Source organism: Phasianus colchicus, chromosome 2 (genome assembly GCF_987193195.1).
Source record: "Phasianus colchicus chromosome 2, bPhaCol1.hap1.1, whole genome shotgun sequence".
Lineage (NCBI taxonomy): Eukaryota > Metazoa > Chordata > Aves > Galliformes > Phasianidae > Phasianus > Phasianus colchicus.
In genome coordinates this window covers 46,761,560-46,769,459 of record NC_143437.1, presented here as the reverse complement: position 1 = coordinate 46,769,459, position 7,900 = coordinate 46,761,560, and positions in this window count along the sequence as shown.

Genomic DNA, 7,900 nt, shown 5'->3' with positions numbered 1-7,900 from the left:
ACAAACATTTCCCTATGTCATATATATTTTCCCCCTCCTTTCATTCATGGAGATGGTTGCTCACATCTGCCAGTAAGAGGAGTGAAGGAACTTAATGTGTTTGAAATTTTATTGTTCAAGTTCTTTGCAAATTTGACTGGGGTGAGGCAGCTGATGGAAAAGAAGGGGAATTGAAAGGTTGGACAAAAAGAGACAGGTAGAGCTGCCATATAAGCTTAGCTTTGTTGGGAAAACAAATTGACTGCCATTCTCAGACAATTTTGAAGATACAACCTCTGATGTGTATTTTGTTCCATTTGACTTCTCCCCTCCAACAGTCTTACTGAAAGTGAATAAGCAGAGAAGTGGCATTTTAATTAGCCACACTGAAGGATGAGAAGCCTCTCTAAAACTTGATCCACTCAACATTCATCCTTCCAGTATTTGAATGCGATGCAACAATGACTGGGCATTAAAATAGCTTTCATGTTTACTAATGTTCACAGTTTGATTCCAATCACCACAGAAGTGCTTTATAATGTGAAAACATATTATTTGGTAGCATGACAAATACAAGGTGTCAGATTCTGGTTGCACAGGTATTCACTGTTCTGTGACCATTAATACCCCTAATCAATGGCAATGGATATGATGGAAGTGCATTAATAACACATGAACAAGACAACTGAGAGGACTGTCATCGTAAGGCTCCTTGTTCCCAGAGAATACCTAAGTACATATTCTCCTGGAAAAGAAGTCCTCCAAATAAAAGTCCTTTCAGGGTGTGTGAAGTGGCTCTCACTTGTATGTGATCAGAGGCAGAGTAGAATGCTTGGAAGCATTAGCTATTCCAGCATTTAACCACACTAGTCTGTTTTTTTCATGGTAGGGAGGGAGAGGGAAAGATGAAGGATACCAATTACGTTCTCTGCAGGCACCTGGGAAGGGAAGAACTTCATTGTGCTGCCCAGTTATTGCTCTGAGGGAATGGGCACCCTGGCATGTGCAAAACAGTTCTGCATAGCTTTCCTTTCTGTCATGGCTACTTTTGTGTGCCTGTAGCCTGAGCTTCTTCCTGTCACCCTTGGTCTGGATCTGGCTGAGATGAATCACACATTCTTTGCATACTGCACATCCCCAGGCAAAATATCTCATGGAAAAGCAACCTCAGTTTAGTCACAGTTTGAATTAGATCCATTCAGGCACATGCTGGGGGGAGGGGGGGGAGGAGGGAAGGAAGGGGGGTTGTTGATTTTTGTTTGTTGTCTATATTCTGGTTGTTAATTTGTATTGCTTGTAAACTTTCTCTCCATAAAATCTGTGTGAAAGCTGGACTACCATGTTAAAGGGAAGTTACCAGATGGGGAAAATATGGTTGATTAAAGTGGCTCTTTCCATGTTTGCTCAGTGTTGTGACACATCTTCACATTGAGTAAGGTGATTGGCAGAGAAATAACAGCAGTGAGCACTGATGAGTGTATGCGTCATGTATAAAATGCCTGGAGCTGACTAAAGTTTGGGTTTTACTATCTTCACAGAGCTTCCAAGTCTGATTTATTACAGGTTTTGCTGGGGAAAAAAAAATCAAAAATAAGAATTACAGCTCCTGCTTTAGAGAAGGAAAAGCAGGAAGACAGTCTCAGACAGGGAATTAAGGTTATTGTAATATTAGAAGTATTCTGCAGTAAGTACAATCCTATTTATTCCTATTAGCCTCTTTCTTTCTTTCCATTACATGAAGGAGCGATGGTTAACCCTGGAGGTTTGGGCTGACCTTCCAAATCTGTCACAGAGGTTAAATATGATCTGGAAACCATGTCATCTCCTGTTCCTTCAGCACCCCATCTGTAAAATGTGGGTAACACTTCTTTCCCTTTAGTCTGAAATCTTGCATGCCTCGTGCAAGTTATTCTATGTGAGTATGTATAGACACTGAGGGAGATCTACTAGACAGATGTACACAGGCTGGTTCCAATCATCTCTGATTTTTCAGGCCTCTGGCTGGTGTTATAAAGTGAGAATAAACAGCTTTTAGTAGGGAACAAGTCTGATGGCCAGCTTCTCATCTCACTTACTGATCTGTGAGTGGATACCAGTAAGAGCTGTGAGCAGTTGTTCCCCTGATGTCCCACAGGTAGCAAATAGAGATGCAGTGGATGGGTTTCAAGATTTACACCCTGGGCTTTTTAAAGATTGCAAGAGGGCTTTTTTCACTAGTAGAAAATGAACTGCTATAATCCCCAGCTGCTGGGATGGAAAGCCCAAACGCAGCTCTGCTAAAACTGCTCACTGTGCACAGGATCCACAGCACTGGTTACTCTCACACTCTTGGATACTTTGGCCCAGTGATCTAGGACAGTGGTGGCCAGCCCCATCTCCAGTGCATCCTGTTCTTGCTGTGCCAGCCACTGCTTGTCTCACCTCATGTCCATCCTGAAAAACCTGTTCTTCAGACTTTCAGTCAGTCATCTTCTCCTCTGTCAACTGTCTTGGTGGTTAATTTACATGCAGATTTAGGTGACTGGATAACTCTGTGGGATCTGACTGAAAACAAAGGGTCTCACCCCTAGGACTCTGCTTTTGTATCCAGTTACTGTGTTTGTGAGTAGCAAAGTCCTATGGGAAAAAATCAGCTGAAATAAAAGGAAAAGAAATGTGTTAGTAGCTCTTGCAGGGAACACCTGAACAATGAGAAGCTTCACTCCAGCTGCATCAAAACCTATGCTAGATATGCCTGCATTGAACAACAAAAAAGCTCTTCAGTTAGATCCAGTGAGAACACAGCTAAATCTAGATTTCTCAGAAGACTTCCCACAGTGAATTTTTGGCAATGAAATGATGATTAACCAAGAGACCATGGAGAGGCTAGACCAGCTTTTGAATTTCCCGAACAAAAATCCAAGTCAAGGAAAAAAAAGCAACCCAGAGGTTACTACAATGCTAAGCTTCCATGATTACCTATAGACCTCCTGTATAATATGAGAAACTCTTGCTGTTCAAGCAAGATAGCTGTGCTGGTATCAGGGGAAAAGTTCCCTGCTCCCAGACCCAGATGCAGCAGAACCACCCCAGCCAGAGGCAGATAGCAGGCACTGGGGCTGGTCCTTGCACAAAGGGTGTTTCTGATGAACGCAACTTTCTTTTCATATTCGTGATACACAAACAGGTGTTCTGCCTGGAAAAAGGCTTTGCAGCACACAGTCATTTAAAGAAGATCAAGCAATAAGGTACAAACCTCAGTGATGAATTTTATTTTAAGTAGTCTTATAAATGGCAGAACAACCAGACTTGCTCTGCCTTGATAATTTATGAGCTAGCTGACAGGCGATAGCTTAATAATATTCCTCTAGAGGGCATGAAGTGTTTTTTTGCCAAAATGAACAGTCCTTCAGAGATTTTTTAACTTTTCTAAGCAAGGCTTTTCCTCTCAGGCTTATTAGCAAAGGCTGCTTGCCCACTTGAGGCATACTCTAAGGGGAAAAACATGGTATGGGATAATTTTTGTATAAGAATATGAAATGCAATTTGACTGGGCAGCACGATGTCAGGCAAAATAACTCATTTCAAGGGAGGTTTTGCCATGACAGCAGTTGAATATTTAAATGTAACGACTGGACAAAAACTCAGTCAAGAGAGTATCCCCTTTCTGGGCTTACTTTTCAGGACCTGATATGCAGAGGGCAGGCATCCTTCCCAGGCAGTTCTCCATCCACCAGCCTCTCTGAAAATTCAGCTAAAATTTTTTGCATTCAGCATCACTTTAAAAAAAAAAAAAAAAAAAAAAAAAGAGAACTTTTTGTTAAATAATTTTTTGCTGATGAGCTCTGCAAAAAATTTGGAGATAAAGAAAATACACATCCAAAATGAAATGTACATCCAAATAAAAGGAAAAGCATGGCATAAACTATTATAACATTTGGTTCCAGACTTGAAGATATCACGCAGCGCTCTTAAAACCAAGAGAAGCTCATTCTGCTGCCATAGTTGTTCCTTCCCTGCTTCCAGGTGAGTCAGCTTTCTGAATTGACTCTTCTGACTGCAGCCCCATGGTCAGCCCAGGGCTGGCACCCCAAACAGGTGACATTCCTGCAGAGGTCCCTTTGTGGCATCTGGGAGAGCCACGCTGATATGTTTTGCATGAGGCAGTCCAGGCACTGTGACTGTGCATGCAATCCATGTATCTGGAGGTCTGCACAGCATTTGTAGACAGACAGACAGCCTGATTCTGTTCCTACATATGAATAGCATAATCTATGTGGAAGAGTTGTTTCTTCTTTTTCCCAAGCTGAGAGCACAATCTGTTCTGTCTCCAGGTCCATTTAGGCTACACAGATAAATACTTTGCAAAAGATCGTTAACCTAGCCACAGTATTTTCTCAGTCTTTACTGAATTTCAGTGAAACGAGACATGCTCCACTGGGGAGCAAATAGGAGTAGGAGAATAATGTTGCTCTCATTCTAACAGCAGGTAAAATGCTGAAGAGGAGAAAAAAAATCAAATTGTTTTTGGGCTTTACAGCAACATAGGAACTGATTTAAAGTACACTTTCTTTTGATGTAGGTTTCTGTTTGCTCACTCTGCTGATGAGGGAAGTATCAGGGGCTGCTCCTCGTATCACCAGGATCACCAGTTTCAAGCAGTTTTCATGCCCTCATTAGCAGTGTCCTCACTGGAAAGAAGCATTTCAAATCTCAGCTGGGCCAAGCACCTGTGACAAGCAGAGCTTTTTGCTTTGGCTCAGATGAGGGAAAGTCTGCACAGTGCCTGTGTAGTGCTCCTGCATTGCCTGTCTCTTGCCACATCTCATCTGCAGACAAGAGACTAGTCCAGCCACTTAACCCACCCCTTGAGCATCACTGTAGCACAGCTGAATGATACCTGCCTTGTGGCAACTTCCACACAGTAACCCTGAGCCAAAGTCCATAGGAGACCTCCTATTCCCATCCAGCACTGCAATGGTCCCATCCTTCTAAAAATACACTCCTTTCTAGACTGAGAATACCATTTGTGAGGTGGTTTATTTTTTTGTGCGTTGTTTATTCTTTTTTTCCTGATCTCATTTATTTCCCATCACTGTGTCTGTGATTACTTTCACTCCAAACCCTCCCTCTCCCTCCAGCCAGCTTGCCTTGCCTAATTCCTCCCGAGACATTATCAGCTGGGATGATGAGCAGCTGAGCTCCTGTATTACTGCTGACGCAGGCAGGCTGGCAAACAAGGCAGTGAGCACTAGGCTGGTGGGGTTATGGCACTGAGTGAGGGAAAGAGGGAAGCTGATAGGCTGACACACAGCATGAGCCTGTGGCTCCTTGTCACCACCTCCTTTGGTGCTTGGGCATGGGGGGAGACCCATGTGCTGCTCTGCCTTCTGCACGCCAAGCAGCTCCTGGATCCCTGGCAGGTCTGATCCCTGTGCACTCTGTTATGCTGGCAGCTTTGCAAATGGATTCAAGGCCTGTTATGAGTTGTTTTTTCCCCCTGGCGCACACCCCTAAGATAAAGAAATGTGTTTTCTTTATCTTAGCTGTTTTCTGTAGCTTAAGTTCATCAGGCTGCTCTAGCAGAAAATGCTGCATGGCTGTGGGAGGTGAAATGCTGTCTGAAGTAAGATGGAGCATGCCCTGAGCCCTTCTATAAGGGCTTTGATTGGATCCTCAAATCTTTGCAGCATACATCCTGTGATAACAGTGACTTTGGGGTCAGGAGAAAAACTAACGAGCAGCCAGAGATGTGGTTTGTCTCAGAAGCCTAACCAGCATCTGGCATGCAATGTGTTGCTGACACAACACGCCAAGAGTTAGAGCAAATCTGAAGATGGTTTTGGCATGCAGAGAAAGCAGAGCAGTAAGAAAAGAGCAGGTTGATGACCCAGGCTCCCAGCTTCATACACCTCCAGTCTGTTTCACTGCTTGACTGTAAGCATTTGACACTGTTGATTGTGTACGGAGTAGTCAGTTGAAACAAACCCTGAGATTAAAATGATGATATGGCTGCAGATTAAAACAGCCCTCACTGTGGCAGAAAAGGATATGTGAAGGTGTAGAACGTGATCCTTAGGGGTGGTTGCAACCACTTGAAGAAATGGCCACATCCTTCTGACCTACCAGTCAGTGTAGATGAGCACTCACTGATACCCCAATAAATACCAAGAAAACAAAAGTGTGCAGACTCTAACTGTTGCAACCAGGTGAATTCAAGCACAGCCTGGGACAGCAGCCCTAGCCCCTTATCCCCTGTCAATCTGAACAGGCTGTTAGGGCTGTGCAGCATCTCCTTGGATTGCACTTCCATTGCTCTGCTTGTAAGAGGAGAGATTTATGGTTTTTACAGCTTAGCAACTGATTATAGAGATAATGGGAGCAATTTGTCAGCAAGCTAACCTTTATAAAAACTTCCTAAAGATCTTCTTCTCACATAGTACATCTTTATATGAATAATAATTGTCTCATGAATTTCACTGTTCCGGGCTTTCTCTGGGTTACAGTCTTTATTTCCCCTTTTTCTGCAGAAATTGAAAGCTCCTTCCCAAACACATCCCCTCCGTGTAGGAGCTTGCAGTGCTGGCCAGGCAATTAACAACTTAAGCCACAATCGACACACAGTTTTTCTGAGTATGTGATGCCATCAGGGAGATGAAGATAGATTGTTCCTAGGTAAGCTTTCCACGATATACCTGAGTGTTTACATGTCTTGCAGTAAATCTACTTACTTCCTTCTAATCATGATAAAGAAATCAATTAGTGATATTTCACTTGTCCATTCAAAAACTAATATGGAGAAGATTTATAAGCAAGCAGATTGCGCTTGACAGTGAATTACTAAATGGGGACTCAAGAGACTCGGGCAAGCCCCTGGCTCTACCATTCTGAGAAGCCTAGTTAAGGCTTCTACTGCACTGGACAGGTGTGAAAATACTCCAAGTTGCCATCAGTCCCCTGGGCTTTACTTTGTTCCTGTGGCAACAGAACAAAGAAAACGCTGTGTTTGATTAGCACTATTACCATACAAAGGGGAAACTAGTCCATTTCAGGGAGCCAATTTACAGGAACAGTTGGTTTACTTCCTGACAAGCAGTACAGCCTCTGAGAGCTTGGTCTCAAGTACAGCTCCTGCTGACTTCAGTAGGAATGTGGTGTGAGTCAAAAGAGATGGCTCACTCGTGCTCTATAGAGAAGCACGATCATAATTATAGTAAGGATTATAACAGGAGATTTGCAAGTCAATCCGACCACTTCTGTTAACATCAATAGCTATTTGGTGGATAAATTCCCAGACTAATTCTTTTTTAACACTTCAGCCATAAGATTCATCATTAGACAAATGCCATATCCTAATATATACTACATCTTAAACACAATGAGAGCTTCAATCTGTTTTATAATCTCTATGATATTCTTGTTGCCCACATACTAGGGAAGAAAATTTTATTGTAGGCAGAAGACTGCACGGATTGTTCTGCATCAGAAGGTTCTTGGTCTTCTTGTCTCTGAAAAGTGATAGGCTCATGCCGGCTTCTGCTGCATGATTATATTTGTAAAATAAGTACTAAACAAATTTCAGTGCAGCAACTTTTTTAAAAGTGCTGAAAAAAAATAGCACAATAAAACGTAGCAAATTCATAAATTAAAAGGTCAATAAGCTGTTCAAAAACTTAAGTAGTGCAGAAGTTGATGGTCACCAGCCAACCAAAAAACCTGTTATTTTCTTCCATGAAATTAAATTTGACAAAGTCAACAAAGTCCTTCAATCAAAGAGTTAACCACAATCAAACAAAAAAAAACCTATCTCCCTCCCTCGGCAACAACAGAAATCCCTGGCATACAGTGAAATGTGTATCACGGAATTTTCTTCAGAGTTGGGTATCATGGAGGAGCACAAGGCATAATTTGTTGTGGAGGAAGGCTGAGTCCCCAAGCTCAC